The sequence below is a fragment of the Saccopteryx bilineata genome, chromosome 1 (assembly GCF_036850765.1).
Source record: "Saccopteryx bilineata isolate mSacBil1 chromosome 1, mSacBil1_pri_phased_curated, whole genome shotgun sequence".
Lineage (NCBI taxonomy): Eukaryota > Metazoa > Chordata > Mammalia > Chiroptera > Emballonuridae > Saccopteryx > Saccopteryx bilineata.
Window position 1 is genome coordinate 34666741 of NC_089490.1, and position 18164 is coordinate 34684904.

Here is an 18164-nt window from a genome sequence, read left to right on the forward strand (position 1 = left end):
TCTGCTTGTGTCAAATCTGCTGATATCAACTCTGCTAACTATAAAAATTGGCCATAGTAGGTCACATGACCAAGTCCTATATAAATTAAATGAGAATACACCCTCCCTAGAAGTGGGGTACAGAGAATAAATATTTCTGAACAATAATCCAAATCATCACAGATACAAAATCTCACTTTTGCCTCGAGCACAAGTTGCATGGAGGAGAGCGGCACCAGCACTAGTGTTACGTGGTGTTCAGTGCTTTTCCCAGCCTGCCTTGGTCCTAGAGGAAGCCGGATGCAGCTCACAGCAGCTGGCACTTCCCAGCCTCCTTTGCAACCTCCACTTCACCTCTCTGCTGTGACTGGGAAGGGAAATGCTGGTTGGCTTCTGTGTGTTTGAAAGGAAGGCAGGGTCCTTCTATGAGAAGAGTTTTGGCTGTCCTGTCAGCGAACCATGGGCTCAATAATAGTTCTGACACTTAGCACGTACATGACCTTGGAAAAGATTATTACCTGTGAGTCTTTTTTCCTAAATGCAAATGGAGAATAGTAGTATTTTATGAGAACAAAATTATCTCACAAGTGATGTCTAGCATGGTGCCTAGCCCTGAGTAAGTAGTCAATAAGTGTTGGGTTCTTTTCTCCCCAAAGAACCCGGGGGGCTTCTGAAGGAATAAGTGGAGTGTTTGAGGTAAATGAATAATTCCTAGTTAAAATTCCAAGAGGCTCTAAAATTCTATATTAAAGTTAACTTAATGCAGAGAAATATGTGGTTGAAATTTTAAAATAAAATAATGTCCAACAATGCGTTATTAGACTCCATATCCTTCCTTCCCAGAAAAATAGTAATTTGAAACAAAATGAATTCTTAGGAAAACTATTTGCCATGTAAAAAGATAGATGTAAGTATGTTTTCCTTTCAAGGTAACTTGTAGTTTCTATTTAGCCATGAAAACAAAATCTATTCGGACAGACATCTTTCTAAGTTCATCATGTTGACAAGAGCTCCAACTATAGTACACAATTAGGCAGATTTAGTTTTCCCTAATGACTTATAGCTTTTATATGATAACTTTGTGGACCTGTGGATATTGGATCATTTTCTTTATGGGGGGGTACAGTAAACTTTATAGATGGTTCATGACAAGTGGGGCTCCCTGAGTCTTCCCCTTTGTCCAGGAGTCTGTCAAGGGGATGGAAACTGTAGAGGTCAGGAGCTTCTCAGTGTGTTGGGGGGTTGATTTGGGACAAGGACTTCCCAGTAGCTGAGGGCCTCTCTTCCTCTCGCTGGAGCTGGTGGCCCAGAAGGTTCTTACTCCTTAGAGGTCATAGACCATCGGGTCCACTGTCCTGTTATAACCAAATTCACTGTCATATCGGGAAGGGAGTGGTCCTTGAGGGCAGTATCAGCCCCATTATCAAAGGTGGAGGGTGGGTATCACTGTTAAAGTGGCAGGGGACAACTTAGTCTTCAGTATAGCCAGGATGTCCTTGAGGGACCCGTCTGACACCTGCTTCACCACTACTGGCAGTTTTCTCCAGGTGGCAGGTCAGATCCACGGTATATGCACTGAGGGTGGAGACACAGAACACCATGCCAGTGAGCTTCCCATTCAGCTCAGAAATTACCTTGCCCACAGCCTTGGTAGCTCCAGTAGAAGCAGGGATGACGTTCTGGGCAGCCCCTCAGCCATCACGTCACAGCTTCCCAGAGGGGCCATCCACAGTCTTCTCAGGAGCAGTGATGGCATAGAGTGTGGTCATGAGTCCATCCATGATGCCAAAGTTGTCACAGATGACCTTGAGCAGTGGGGCCAAGCAGTTGAAAGTGCAGGAGGCATTGCTAATAATCTTGAAGGAGTTGTCATACTTTTCATGGTTCACACCCATCGCAAATATGGGGGCACCTGCAGCAGGGGCAGAGATAATGACCCTTTTGGCTCCATACTTCAAAGTGAGTCCCAGCTTTCTGTAAGGTGGAGGGGACATCTGCAGATTCCACATCATATTCAGCACCAGCCTCATGCCATTACATGTTGGCGGGATCTTTGCCTGGGTGGAATCATACTGGAACTTGCAGAGCATGTGGTTGAGGTGAATGAAAAGGTCACTGACAGTAACAACATCCACTTGGTCAGAGTTAAAAACAGCCCTGGTGACCAGGTGCTCAATACAACCAAATCCGTTCACTCCGATCTTCACTGTCACATCTCAGGGCCGCAGCTGGCACTGCACAGGAAGAAGTGGCTGCCTGTCAAACGTGAGGGACAGAGACACTGAGTAACTTTCACGGGGACCCAGTTGACTCTCCGTGACAAAAATTCCTGTGTCCATAAAAAAAACACGTTCACTGCTGAAACACAGAAATGCTCTTTCGACCAGGCGGTGGTGCAGTGGATAGAGTGTTGGACTGGGATGTGCAGAAATGCTCTTTCTAGGTTTCCCTCTCCAAACATATTGTCTGTAAACCTAGTTTTTCTATAAAAACTTCAAAGAAGTATATCTAAACATCTTGGTCTATTGGAATAGCAGGGGAGATGATTGGAGCCAGACCATTGTTGTGCTTTCTCGTGGAATTCCTAGCAGATGATTTATGAAGCCTGAGTCAGTGATGCCTTTTTTTTTTATCACACCGGGAAGCATTTCTTTCACCACCCTTAAGACTTTGGAAAAGATAAGGAAGGATGGAGTCTCTCCGCCCCCACTTCCAGATCCACAGGACAGTTTTAGTTGTCCTAGCTGCCTGTGTTTATACCATGTGAGCAATTTACTTAACCTTTTTGTGGCTCAATTTCCTCATCTGTAAAATGGAAATCAAAATTACTTCTGCTGTGAGGATCCAATGAGTTACTGTACAAACAGGGCTTATAATAGCGCTGATATGCAGTAAGCACTATGTACTTCAGGGGTCCCCAAATTACGGCCCGTGGGCCACATGCGGCCCCCTGAGGCCATTTATCCGGCTCCCGCCGCACTTCCAGAAGGGGCACCTCTTTCATTGGTGGTCAGTGAGAGGAGCATAGTTCCCATTGAAATACTGGTCAGTTTGTTGATTTAAATTTACTTGTTCTTTATTTTAAATATTGTATTTGTTCCTGTTTTGTTTTTTACTTTAAAATAAGATATGTGCAGTGTGCATAGGGATTTGTTCATAGTTGTTTTTTTTTTTATAGTACGGCTCTCCAACGGTCTGAGGGACAGTGAACTGGCCCCCTGTGTAAAAAGTTTGGGGAGTCCTGATGTACTTATTTGATATCATTATGATGTCAGTCTTTCCTGGTTTATTAGCCCATTCCTGTCTGTTTGGGCCTCGATGCTACTATGGTCACAAGTTTGTCAACTTCTTTTCTTTTGCCTTTTCACTTTTTACCCATTTCAAAATTGGGGGAAAAACAGACAGTTCTTTAATCTAAGCAGTTAATCAGGCGAGAAAGAAATGTCTAAGCTATTTCTCCAGCGTTGGTGTGGCTTATGTTTTCCTCTGGGAGGGATACTCATTTTGAAATTGCGAAAAGAGTTCTGAAGCTCTGGTCTTGCTTCAGAATGATTTTTGATGCATCCAGTTTGCATGCTGAAAGTCATCTTGCCGGAAATATAAAACATCAGTTGGGGAAAATAACTATTTCTTCAATTCCGTGTCAGTGAAGAATTTCCTGCAGCAGGAATGAGAGACAAGCTTAGAGGATGCATCTGATAAGAAACTAAAAAAAAATCATCAGATTTTATTTATAATGGAATTCACAATGTATTAGGCACCTTTGGGGCCTCATCCTGTTCTTTTCATTAGTTTCTCTTATGCGATCTGTTGTCCTTCATTAAAGGTGTCTTGTCTCTCTCTTGCTAGAGAATCAAAGCAAGAATTTAAATTTCCAGTGGACATCAATAAGCTATCCATTGTTACCATGTAAGGGCAGATCAGGAAAGAAAAAGAAAAGAAATGTAACATTTAAAAAAATATTGGGTGTTGCAAATAAGGTAAAATATTTGCCTTTAAGAGTTAATGTCTTAGAAAGCAAATTACTTAATTGACATGATGGCTTATTAAAATATTATAGCAAGAGAAGTACAGATTGTCTGGACATTTTGCTGAAGAGAATAAGGGTTTCTCTTGCTCCCCTCCCTAAAAAGTCACCTTGGAGACAGTTAATTTGCTCCTAAGATATTTATTATGAGGCAGCCTTTGACTTTTGATATTATATATATTATATGTAGCAAAAATGCTTATATCACCATAAAAATATTCTAGTTTGGCATCTATGTTTGAAAACAAAGTGACTGGGGATAGACATGGTGGCTGTCGTAGATTAAAAGCGAAATAAGTAAATCAGAAAAAACTAAGAACTATATGATTCCATACATAGGTGGGACATAAAAATGAGACTCAGAGACATGGACAAGAGTGTGATGGTTACAGGAGGGGGAGGGGACAAAGAAAACCAGTTAGAAGGTGATGGAAGGCAATTGGACTTCAGGTGATGGGAATGCACCATAATCAAATATCAAAATAACCTGGAGATGTTTTCTCTGAACATATGTACCCTGATTTATCAATGTCACCCCATTAAAATTAATTAAAAAAAAAAGTGAACTATGCCCTGACTGCAATGAGCGGTTCAGGAGTGAGCAAATGACCCAAACTGGGCGAGTGATACTCCTCCAGAGGACTTTTCTGCCAAAAATGGCTGACAAAGATTGTCTCTACTGAGAAAGATTGTCTCAGTGGGTCCAAGTAATGTCCAGCCTCTCTATTCTTGCTTGAGACTTGTTCACAATAAAGCGATTATAAAGCTAAAAGAAAAAAAAAAAGGCAGATGGCTTATTTTTAGGAACACTCCAGTGTTTAAAGATTATTAGAATAAAAGAATCTATTTTGGAGAAAAACACCCACAAATATTGTCCCCAGGAGTCTGATGGACTGCAAAAATGTTTCTGTTCTTATATTCACCGATTCCTTAAATTTAAGATGGAAATAGAAGAATGGAGCTCCAGTCCTGCTGCCACTGGGTCTGATCCTTGGGCCTTTTCACATCTTTCTGAATGTAAATGCAAAAGATGAAGAGAGCGACTTCCATCAATTTTGGGGTAACATTTAAAAGGATCTGCCTCTTTTCCTTCAGTTTCACTGCCGGATCCTAATCAACTTTCCTCCTGGCTCTGATAAAGCTCCTGTGTCAGCCTTCTTGCATGCTCTTTCTCTTAGAGCAGCAAAAATAATTGCTCTCTCTTAAGGGTCATGTGACCATTCATTCCTCATTATTTGAGTCCAGATTTGCCTCTCAATTGCTATCTCTGACAGGGGAAAATACTCAGGCTTATTTTTAAAAACTTAAAAAATATAATAAATCATAAAACACAAAACAAAAGAAAACTACAAATTTAAATTCCCCGTTGTCCTTGAACTGTTCTTAATATTGGTGTATGTGTGTTTTCTACACATTTATGTGTAATAAAATTTCCCAAAATGTAGTGGCTTAAAGAACAAGTGCTTTATCATATCTTCTGACTTTGTGGGTCAGGAATTCAGGCAGCTCTTGGTTGGGTGATTCTTCTGCTGCCCGTCATGTTGACCGAGGTCACTTGATAGTATTTAACAAACCTTGTCTGGAGGGTGCACAGTCACTTCAGTCACATGCTCAGTGTCTTGACCGCAATGGCTCCCCTGAACCCACCTCCCTCACTAGGTGGTCAATGCTTCCTCTCCAGAAGGAGATTGGAATTCTTCCACCATGGCTCAGGGCTCTAAGAATGAAAGTCACCAGAGATAAGTCATGGAAGCTGCCAGTCTTACGGGCAGGGAAACTGGCACAACGTCACTTCTGCTGTATTCTATTGGTCACAGCAGCCAGAGAGCCTGCCCGGGTTCTCAGGGAGGAGTGTCAAAGAATTCGTGGCCATCTTTAATCTGCTCAAATTACTGATATTCCTCTCATATGCAAAATACTCCATCTAAGATCACCAAAATCTCTTCAGGGATTGGCAGACTATGGCCTACCACCTATTTGCATAAGTAAAGTTTTATTGGAACACAGACATGCCCATTAATGTGTAGGTGATGTACGGCTGCTTTCGTGCTGCAAAGGCAGAGTTGAGTAGCTGTGGCAGAGACTTTATGGCCTACAAACCTAGCATGTTGGCTATCTGGTCAAGCCCTGCTATCAGCTCCAAGTCCAGGTGCAGCACAGCTCCTTGAGTGCAGTCTCTCAAGTGCAGTGACTTTCTAGTTGAAGAGCCATGACCTCCCCGATGTGTTAGCATTCTCACACACACCCCCAATACACAATGTCGGCTCAGAGATAATGTCACCCCAATAGACATTCCCATTCTGAAAGGAATATGCTGTCACTAGTCCATAGAAATTCTAAAATCCAGTGACCACATTCTGCCAGTTCCTTGGTTACAGCCCAGTTCTGCTCCGTGGGATGGTCCCCCCCCCCCCCCCCGCAGTTCTTGACTCTGCTTTCTGGGCTTTTGGTTTTGTCAAAATTATCCTTTTTTCTTTGTGTCCCCTGTTTGAAGCTGAGTAGTTTCCTTAACCTGCTTCCTTCTCATAGAAGGTTATTATCCAAAATTATCTTCGTATTTTGAAGTGTTCCATCCAAGCAAATAAAATTACTTTATAAACTTCTGGGGTTTCTTAGATACTAATTTATAATAAACTTCTTTAGGCAAAAACCACACCAATATTTTCTTTCTTAGGCTCTTTCTCTACCTTTTGGCTTCTTCTGAGGCTGCTATAGGATAATGCCATTAGGATTCTAAAAAGCCCTGTTGCCTAACTGAGAAGTTCTTGGAAGCATAGCTTTATGATTCTTACAGTTTTTCCTAGCCACACTCTTAATATTTCTGAGGTCTTAACAAATGGACTTACAGGCAGGCCTTGAATTCTTTATCTGGAAGTCATCCTTGACTAGTGGCGCCCCGAGTTTGAGCTTTTCCTTAAGCTATGTCCTTGAAAATATGGAATTATGTTTATTTTCAAACCATGTGAGTGTTGGCTTGCATATATATATATATATATATATATATATATATTTTAATTCTGCTTGAAAGCTGAATAGTTCTTTTAAAATTTCATCTTTTTTTTTTTCTCATATGCTGTTATAGGTACCTGCAGGGAGGTAGGCATCTGTTCCCTTCTGCCCAGCAACTTCCTCAGCTCGGTCCATGAGTCCATTTAGGTACCCTTCTTGTGCACCACATGACCACAGGTGTCGCTGTTGCTAGACTTTCCAGCGGACTCTCACCAACCATCTTCTTGCGCCCTTTGAGTGTCCACTTGTTGCCTGGTCCCAGAGCCAGTGGCACATAGCTTACATTTTTGGGGGGCAGAAACCCATTTCCAGGTATTACATTCTTATATATCTTCTATATTTAATGCATAATCACTGACATCATTTCCTTTTACTTGTCTCTTCCCACAGCTTGATACACTCTCTCTACTGCTGTGGTTTTAAACCTTTTTTTTTTTTTTTTTTTTTTTTTTTTTTTTTTTTTTTAGTGTTTAAACAAGAATGAAATTATTTATTGCTCACAAGTTAGTCTGGAAAAATGCTGTCCTAACCTAGGGTGTCAATTCTGTTCATTCAAAACAGTAAGGATCCAGATTTTGTATAATTCAGTTTCTATTATCCCTGGGTTATCATATAGCTTTTGTTGTTTTTTTTTTTTTTTTTTTTTTTTTTAATAAATTTTTATTAATGGTAATGGGATGACATTAATAAGTCAGGGTACATATATTCAAAGAAAACATGTCTAGGTTATTTTGTCATCAAATTATGTTGCAAACCCCTCGCCCAAAGTCAGATTGTCCTCCGTCACCCTCTATCTAGTTCTCTGTGCCCCTCCCCCTCCCCCTAACTCTCCCTCCCTCCCTCCCATGTCCTCCCTCCCCCCCCACCCTTGGTAACCACCACACTCTTGTCCATGTCTCTTAGTCTCATTTTTATATTCCACCAATGTATGGAATCATGTAGTTCTTGTTTTTTTCTGATTTGCTTATTTCACTCCTTATAATGTTATCAAGATCCCACCATTTTGCTGTAAATGATCTGATGTCATCATTTCTTATGGCTGAGTAGTATTCCATAGTGTATATGTGCCACATCTTCTTTATCCAGTCTTCTATTGAAGGGCTTTTTGGTTGTTTCCATGTCTTGGCCACTGTGAACAGTGCTGCAATGAACATGGGGCTACATGTGTCTTCACGTATCAATGTTTCTGAGGTTTTGGGGTATATACCCAGTAGAGGGATTGCTGGGTCATAAGGTAGTTCTATTTGCAGTTTTTTGAGGAACCACCATACTTTCCTCCATAATGGTTGTACTACTTTACAGTTCCACCAACAGTGAATGAGGGTTCCTTTTTCTCCACAGCCTCTCCAACATTTGCTATTACCCGTCTTGTTGATAATAGCTAATCTAACAGGGGTGAGGTGGTATCTCATTGTAGTTTTGATTTGCATTTCTCTAATAACTAATGAAGCTGAGCATCTTTTCATATATCTGTTGGCCATTTGTATCTCTTCCTGGGAGAAGTGTCTGTTCATGTCCTCTTCCCATTTTTTTATTGGATTGCTTGTTTGTTTGTTGTTGAGTTTTATGAGTTCTTTGTAAATTTTGGATATTAGGCCCTTATCTGAGCTGTCGTTTGAAAATATCAGTTCCCATATAGTTGGTTGTCTGTTTATTTTGATATCAGTTTCTCTTGCTGAGCAAAAACTTTTAATTCTGATGTAGTCCCATTCATTTATCTTTGCCTTCACTTCTCTTGCCATTGGAGTCAAGTTCATAAAATGTTCTTTAAAACCCAGGTCCATGATTTTAGTACCTATGTCTTCTTCTATGTACTTTATTGTTTCAGGTCTTATATTTAGGTCTTTGATCCATTTTGAATTAATTTTAGTACACGGGGACAGGCTGTAGTCGAGTTTCATTCTTTTGCATGTGGCTTTCCAGTTTTCCCAACACCATTTGTTGAAGAGGCTTTCTTTTCTCCATTGTGAGTTGTTGGCCCCTTTATCAAAGATTATTTGACCATATATATGTGGTTTTATTTCTGGGCTTTCTATTCTGTTCCATTGGTCTGAGTGTCTATTTTTCTGCCAATACCATGCTGTTTTAATTATCGTGGCCCTATAATATAGTTTAAAGTCAGGTATTGTAATGCCCCCAGCTTCATTCTTTTTCCTTAGGATTGTTTTGGCTATTCGGGGTTTTTTATAGTTCCATATAAATCTGATGATTTTTTGTTCCATTTCTTTAAAAAATCTCATAGGGATTTTGATGGGAATTGCATTAAATTTGTATATTGCTTTGGGTAATATGGCCATTTTGATTATATTTATTCTTCCTATCCAAGAACAAGGAATATTTTTCCATCTCATTGTATCTTTTTCGATTTCCCTTAACAATGCTTTGTAATTTTCATTATATAGGTCCTTTACGTTCTTTGTTATGTTTATTCCTAGGTATTTTATTTTTTTTGTTGCAATCGTGAAGGGGATTATTTTTTTGAGTTCGTTTTCTAATATTTCATTGTTGGCATATAGAAAGGCTATGGACTTTTGTATGTTAATTTTGTATCCTGCGACCTTACTGTATTGGTTTATTGTTTCTAATAATCTTTTTGTGGAGTCCTTCGGGTTTTCGATGTATAGGATCATATCATCAGCAAAAAGTGATAGCTTTACTTCTTCTTTTCCGATATGGATGCCTTTTATTTCTTTGTCTTGTCTGATTGCTCTGGCCAGAACTTCTAGCACCACGTTGAATAAGAGTGGAGAGAGTGGACAACCCTGTCTTGTTCCTGATTTAAGGTAGAAAGTCCTCAGTTTTATGCCGTTTAATAGGATGTTGGCTGATGGTTTATCATATATGGCCTTTATCATGTTGAGATATTTTCCTTCTATACCCATTTTGTTGAGAGTCTTAAACATAAAATTGTGTTGTATTTTATCAAAAGCCTTTTCTGCATCTATTGATAAGATCATGTGGTTTTTGTTCTTTGTTTTGTTGATATGGTGTATTACGTTAACCGTTTTGCGTATGTTGAACCATCCTTGAGATTCTGGGATGAATCCCACTTGATCATGATGTATTATTTTTTTAATATGTTGTTGTATTCGGTTTGCCAGTATTTTGTTTAGTATTTTAGCATCTGTATTCATTAGAGATATTGGTCTGTATTTTTCTTTCTTTGTGCCATCCTTGCCAGGTTTTGGTATGAGGGTTATGTTGGCCTCATAAAATGTGTTTGGAAGTATTGCTTCTTCTTCAATTTTTTGGAAGACTTTGAGTAGAATAGGAACCAAGTCTTCTTTGAATGTTTGATAGAATTCACTAGTATAACCGTCTGGGCCTGGACTTTTATTTTTGGGGAGGTTTTTAATAGTTTTTTCTATTTCCTCCTTGCTGATTGGTCTGTTTAGGCTTTCTGCTTCTTCATGACTCAGTCTAGGAAGGTTGTATTGTTCTAGGAATTTATCCATTTCTTCTAGGTTGTTGTATTTGGTGGCATATAATTTTTCATAGTATTCTACAATAATTCTTTGTATTTCTATGATGTCTGTGGTGATCTCTCCTCTTTCATTTTGGATTTTATTTATTTGAGTCCTGTGTCTTTTTTCCTTGGTGAGTCTTGCCAAGGGTTTGTCAATTTTGTTGATCTTTTCAAAGAACCAGCTCCTTGTTTTATTGATTTTTTCTATAGTTTTTCTGTTCTCTATTTCATTTATTTCTGCTCTGATTTTTATTATCTCCTTTCTTCGGCTGGTTTTGGGTTGTCTTTGTTCTTCTTTTTCTAGTTCCTTAAGGTGTGAAGTTAAGTGGTTTACTTCGGCTCTCTCTTGTTTGTTTATATAGGCCTGAAGTGATATGAACTTTCCTCTTATTACTGCTTTTGCTGCATCCCAGAGATTCTGATATGTCGTATTTTCATTTTCATTTGTCTGTATATATCTTTTGATCTCTGCACTTATTTCTTCTTTGACCCATTCATTTTTTAGAAGTATGTTGTTTAGTTTCCACATTTTTGTGGGTTTTTTCCCCTCTTTTTTGCAGTTGAATTCTAGTTTCAGGGCTTTATGATCAGAAAATATGCTTGGTACAATTTCAATTTTTCTAAATTTGCTGATATTGTCTTTGTGACCCAACATATGGTCAATTCTTGAGAATGTTCCATGTACACTAGAGAAAAATGTATACTCTGTCGCTTTGGGATGAAGTGTCCTCTAGATGTCTATCATATCCAGGTGTTCTAGTATTTCGTTTAAGGCCACTATATCTTTATTGATTCTCTGTTTGGATGACCGATCTAGAGCCGTCAGCGGTGTATTGAGGTCTCCAAGTATGATTGTATTTTTGTTAGTTTTTGTTTTAAGGTCAATAAGGAGCTGTCTTATATATTTTGGTGCTCCTTGGTTTGGTGCATATATATTAAGGATTGTTATGTCTTCTTGATTCAACTTCCCCTTAATCATTATGAAATGACCATTTTTGTCTCTGAGTACTTTTTCTGTCTTGTAGTCAGCATTATTAGATATGAGTATTGCTACACCTGCTTTTTTTTGGGTGTTGTTTGCTTGGAGTATTGTTTTCCAGCCTTTCACTTTGAATTTGTTTTTATCCTTGTTGCTTAGATGTGTTTCTTGTAGGCAGCATATAGTTGGATTTTGTTTTTTAATCCATTCTGCTACTCTGTGTCTTTTTATTGGTAAGTTTAATCCATTTACATTTAGTGTAATTATGGACACTTGTGGGTTCCCTACTGCCATTTTATAAATTGCTTTCTGTTAGTTTTGTATCTAGTTTGATTCTTCTCTTTTGTTTTTCTATCATTTGTTTTTGTTTGTTTGTGTTCCATACTTCTTTCCTCTGTTGCTACCTTTTTTAAGTCAAGTGTTTTTGTGGTGGTTTTTTTAAGGGTGGTTACCATTAAGTAATGAAAAGGGTACCTACCATATTCATTGTAGTACCCTATCTTATAAGTATTTCTGCACTTCATCATCCTTTGCTACTGTTAATCTCCATCCTCTCCCCCCTTTTTTTCCTTTGTTGTCACAGTTTAAGTTTGGTTTTATTGTGTTCTTGGTGGAGCTGTTACTTGTGGTGTTGTTTTCTTTTGTTCTTTGAATCTGGTTGGAAAACCCCCCTTAGTATTTCCTGGAGTGGGGGCTTTCTGTTGATAAATTCTCTCATCTTTTCTGTATTTGTGAATGTTTTTATATCTCCTTCATACTTGAAGGATAGCTTTGATGGGTATAGTATTCTTGGCTGAAAGTTCCTCTCTTTCAGGGCTTTAAATATTGGGGTCCACTCTCTTCTAGCTTGTAGAGTTTCTGCTGAGAAATCTGATGATAATCTAATAGGCCTTCCTTTATATGTTGTACTCTTCTTTTCCCTGGCTGCCTTGAGAATTTTTTCTTTGTCATTGGTTTGTGTCATCTTTATTATGATGTGCCTTGGAGTGGGTTTGTTGGGGTTAAGAAAACTTGGTGTTCTGTTTGCTTCTTGAATTTGAGGCTTTAGTTCCTTCCACAGGCTTGGGAAGTTCTCGTCTATTATTTGTTTGAGTATATTCTCCATTCCATTTTCTTTCTCTTCTCCCTCTGATATACCTATTATTCTTATGTTATTCTTTCTGATGGAGTCAGACAATTCCTGTAGGGCTTTCTCGTTTTTTATTATTTTTGAGTCTCTTTCTTCTTCTCTCTGTTGTGCCTCAAGTTGTTTGTCTTCTATTTCACTAATCCTATCTTCAATCTGGGCTGTTCTGTTAGCTAAGCTTGTTACCTCGTTTTTCAGCTCGTGAATTGAGTTTTTCATTTCTGTTTGATTTGTTTTTATAGTTTCAATTTCCTTGGTAATATATTCTTTGTGTTCATTGAGTTGTTTTCTGATCTCCCTATATTGCCTTTCTGTGTTTTCTTGTATATCTCTGAGTATTTTTAAGATTTCTAGTTTAAATTCTCTGTCATTTAGCTCCAAGGCTTCCAATATGTTAAGTCTTTTCTCCATAGATTTTTCCACATCTATTTGTGTTACCTCTCTTTCTTTTGTATCCATAATATTCGATTTCCTCTTTCTTATCGGCATCTGAGGGTGGTCTTATTGATAGCACTAATTAGAATTAATAAAGAGTAAAAAAAAAAAAAGGTAAAACACCCCACAAAAAAAACAGTAATAATTTATTATTTCCCCCTTTTTTCTCTCTTCTCTTTCCCTCCTCTCCCCTCCTCAGGGAAATATCGTGCCTATAATGGAGGGCCTGATTTGGGGTGAAGAGTTCAAGGGGCAAAAAAAGGGAGTAGGGACCTACTAAATGCAAAAAAAAAAAAAAAAAAAAAAAAGAAGAAAATCTTAGACAAGCATAAGATGATTTGCTTGTAAGTGATGGTCAACTAAGAGATATAATGAGAGGGATAAGAGGGAATCAGAAAAAAGGACCAAAAAAGAATAATAAAGAAGAAAAAATAAAAATAATAAGTAAAAATCTGTTGTATTAAGTGGAGCGAAGACTAAATACAATGGAGACCTTGGGTTGGGAGGACCCAAAATGCCACAAAAATAAACAAACAAGAGAGAAAAAAAATAAAAACAAAAGCAAAAAAGAGAAATAAAACCAAAAAAAAGCCTTGAGTCCCAAATTAACTAATTTGTTCGTGATTGAGGATTATATGGGAGGAAAGTAAAATGAGATAAGAAAAAACGAATAGAAAGGAAAAAGTAAGAAAAAGAGAAAAACGAAGGAAGAAATAAAATAGGAGAAAAAAACAAAATAAAGCAAGACAAAAAAAAAAAAAAACAAAAGAGGAGAGAGTGAGAGTTAAGTGTTTTGGAGTATTACCTTAAAGGAGGGTGAGGATGAAGAAGAAAAATAAAATGCAACACTCATGGGTAGTGTAGTTCAAGAAAGGGGAAGCATAAGATGGGCAGAGAATAGAAGGACCGAGGTGGAGGAAATAAAGGCAAAAAGATAGAACAAACAAGCAACAACAACAACAACAACAACAAAAAAATTAGTGGATCAAGTTGTAAAGTCTGTGGGTTTTTCTTGATTTTGAGAGGTTAACTTCTTCCTTTTTCTTTTCTCTCCCTCTTCCTAGTCGGTGACTCTGTACCCCAGGCTCTGCCCCTGTGTCACTCTTAGTTAGGGATTTGCAGTTGATGGGATTCTATGGCAATGTCATATAATTGGCTTTAGTCTTGCTGGAAGTAAAGGCTTGTTGGCGTTTGCAGGGTCCAACGATGAGAGAGTTTGCTTTCCTGGATTCTCTCTCCTAGTCCCCCCTTTCTGAATTAGCAGCCTGGTGATCCAGCTTTAAGGCTGCAACTGCTTCTGCCTGGGGAGTAAGAGGCTCAAAGAGCTGGGAAATCCCCACTCTATCCCCCCTCAGTGCAAGGCTTTGGGAAAGGCTCTGAGAGTCAGGGCCTCCAGTGTAATTAGGCGGGGGTGGGAGTCAATTGTTGTCAAGGTGACTGTTCAGCGCCTATTATTTAGTTGGACCTCTCAACCCAGGCTTTCCACACTTTGTAGCCTGTTTTTGCAGGGAAGAAGAGGCACTAGTCTCTGCTTACGACTAGTGTAGTATAGACCTTATTATCTGCCAAGTCCTTCTTGTTAGCGTTTATCCCTGAATATGGAGGCTCTATCAATCAGCAGTTGCCCCCGCCCCTTTAGCGAGAGGCACTAAAAAATATCACGCCTCTTGTCTTGGATCGCTGAACTGAGAGAGATCTTATCAATTAGAACCGAGGGTGCGCAGATTTTATGGGTTAAGCTAATTTCAGTGATTGGGTCGCAGCTGTGTTTCAGAAGGTATTTTAGGCTGCCTGCGCGCACCCCTCCCCCAACGCTTGATTGTTAGCTTGAATGGCTGGGTGAGGTGCCCCGCCCACGGAGAGAATCTCCCAAGCCTCTCCCGCTCGCCCAGCCGCTGGCGGCTGGACCGCACCAGGAGCAGGATAATGGAGCCCCCTGGGTGTGCGGGCCAGTAGGGCGCCCTGCGCGCGTGGAATGCCCAAGGCACGCGCGCGAATGGGGCGCTCAGGGCACCGGTGGCCGGCGACCCCCACTCGCAGTGTGCGGGCCGCTGGGAACGTCAGCGGTGCTCAACCTGACCGGGCGCGCGCAAGGCGGCTCGTGGCGGCCGCTCGCGGTGGCGGTTCCGCGGGGGCTCGCAGCAGCTCGCGGTGGCGGTTCGCGGGGGTTCACGGCAGCTCGCGGGCTCGCGGCCGCGAGCAGCGGCTTGCGGTTCCCAAGTATATGGGCTGACTCACCGCGGGCGCACTCCCTGGCGGCTTGAATGAGCGTCGCTGCGGTACCTTCCTCCACACCCTCGTCTCTCAGATTCAAGTGATAACAGTCCTTTTGCTTTCAGTTTGTGTGGAACTCCGGAATGCTCCGAGGATAAATTTTTCTGTTTCTAGTTGATAAATTTGTTGTGATTTAGGGGAGAGCTGTCGACGCGCTTCTCATGGCGCCATTTCCGTGACGTCACTCCGGTTTTAAACCTTTGTACACTTGGGGACTGGTGACCTAGCCAGCTGCAAATGGAAACACGCAATGAAAAAAGTGTTTTTGTTGCTGCGCTTAACAGTGCAACATGGGACAAACTGGTGCTTGATTTTTGAATTCCACATGTACGAAGCATTGAATACTATACTGCTCACAAAAATTAGGGGATATTTTATAGCTTCTTATTCATTTTGAAATATCCCCTAATTTTTGTGAGCAGTATACATAGTTTGTCTGAATGCTTTTTATCTATTATGCATAATTTGTAAATGCTCTCACAGTGCAAAAGGCTGTTTGAAGGAGACTATAAGTTCCAAAGATCTCTAATAAAACCTCAGTAGTATTTTCATCAATGATAAAGACTGATAGGTGGCAGCCCTGGCCGGTTGGCTCAGTGGTAGAGTGTCGGCCTGGCGTGCAGAAGTCCCAGGTTCGATTCCCAGCCAGGGCACACAGGAGAAGCGCCCATCTGCTTCTCCACCCCTACCCCTCTCCTTCCTCACTGTCTCTCTCTTCCCCTCCCGCAGCTAAGACTCCATTGGAGCAAAGATGGCCCTGGTCCTGGGGATAGCTCCTTGGCCTCTGCGTCAGGTGCTAGAGTGGTTCTGGTCGCAACATAGCGATGCCCAGGATGGGCAGAGGGTTGCCCCTGGTGGGCGTGATGGGTGGATCCCGGTCGGGCGCATGCGGGAGTCTGTCTGACTGTCTCTCCCCGTTTCCAGCTTCCGAAAAATACAAAAAAAAAAAAAAAAAGATTGATAGGTAGCAATCACCCTGAGCATAAGCAAATTCAACTAGGCTCCCTGGGTCTCTAATCTTCACAGAACATCACAGGGGTTAACTCTTTAGTGGACAGTCACCAGTCCACGGGTCTGCGGTTGGAAACCACTGCTCTGCTGCATACACACAAAAATTTAAAAATTACCTTTTCTTGTTCTCTCTCCTGGGGCTTCTGCCATAGTGACCATGTGTTCTAAATATTCCGACTGAGTTCAGATTTGTGTGTTAAAGAATCCCTAAGTCAAATAAAATTGTTTACACCTAAATTATTTCATAGGATTGCTTTCTTCAATCTCTTTTAATGCTGCAACTTGACAGGAGAAAAATTGAATGAGAAAAACAAAAGGAAATTAAATATAAGGACAAGAGAAAGGTCACAGGCGGCTACCTCTTTATCTCTGGTCTATTTTATGTAATACTTTCCAAAGTGCTCGGTAGTTAAGTATATCAGGATAAATAACCAAAGCATGGACCCTGGCTTTTTTAATTTTTAATTTTTTATTTTGGTTCTCAGCTCTCTACACATTAACAAGTACATACAGGCTATGTGTATAAACAGCTAGTTGTTTCTGGGTTGCAAATAGTATTTTATCTCAAGTTTTTGGTTAACTGTCTTAATTCACTACCGCCATTTTTCTCAGCCTGATTAGAGCAATGTTTCTTGAGGAAAAGTATGGGTTGAAGATAGTATGGAGGAGAAAAGCAGAAGGAAGTAGGGGGCTTTATGCATCAGAAAAATCACCTGGAATACTTTTTCCAAAACACACATACTTAGGCTTCTCCAATAGGAATCACTACATTAGGGAGGAGGTTGTTTTTTCGAGGGTCCTTCATAGTTTGGTAGATAGAATGAAAGTATCTACTTCAGTATCTTTTTATTCTATTTGACCAAACAGTTTCACTTGCTTCAAAATTTTTCACCTTATGGTTGGGCACTGGATTTGTGGTCAAAAGAACTTTCTGTGCAGAACTTTGAAAAAGTTACTTCTATATCATTTAGTGCCTTACCTTCTAGAGGAATTTCAGATTCCATAATAGATATAAGTGACTCGAAAACTCCAAAGAGTCTATGGGTTCTTTCAAAGGGTCTTTAAGAGGCTCCCATATGGAAGAAAGATTGTCCATGTTGTCTGTGGCCTCACAGGTAGCATGATGGAACTGGAACCACATCAGTTCTACTTTCAGCTGCCGCCCCAAGCATGCGCCGTCAGATACTCTGTATTTGGTGAGATTAAGTGCATTCAGGGTGGTATGGCCACAGACAACTCTGCCTTTGAGAGTGAGGTGTTAAACCACCATAGAAGACTTCTGTGGAGGTGTTTACAATCCAGTCTGGCAACTGTTAGCTCTTGTTCCTCATTAAGGGTATGAAAGATTGAGTTGGTGTCTTAAAGATAATGTGTTAGAGCAGGGGTCGGGAACCTCTGGCTGGCGAGCCAGATGTGGCACTTTTGATGGCTGCATCTGGCTCGCAGACAAATCTTTAATAAAAAAAATAATGTTAAAAATATAAAGCATTCTCATGTATTATAATCCATTCATTTCCTACTGCTCATGTTCATGGTTGCGGGTGGCTGGAGCCACTCACAGCTGTCCTCCGGTACAACACCAAATTTTTATTGGATAATGCATAACGTACACAGGTCGTTGTATGGCTCTTATGGAATTACGTTTTAAAATATGTGGCGTTCATGGCTCTCTCAGCCTAAAAGGTTTCCGACCCCTGTGTTAGAGTTCTTAATGTGTGTTGAGTCTCCCTTTTCCTAGTGACATGGAGCAGGAGTAAAGAGAGTGTGTTTCTTTCTTCTAAAATCTAGAAAAGGGGCTTCAGGGACCCCTGTGGAGAGTTAGACATGCTTCTCCTGGAGCTCATGTCTGCTTATTCCC

At 40.3% G+C, this 18164-nt stretch overlaps 1 pseudogene; it reads right to left on the reverse strand.

Annotated features, from left to right (window-relative positions):
- Positions 1-1296: 1296 nt before the first annotated feature.
- Positions 1297-18164, reverse strand: part of LOC136319186 (glyceraldehyde-3-phosphate dehydrogenase-like) — a 62059-nt pseudogene continuing 45191 nt past the window's right edge.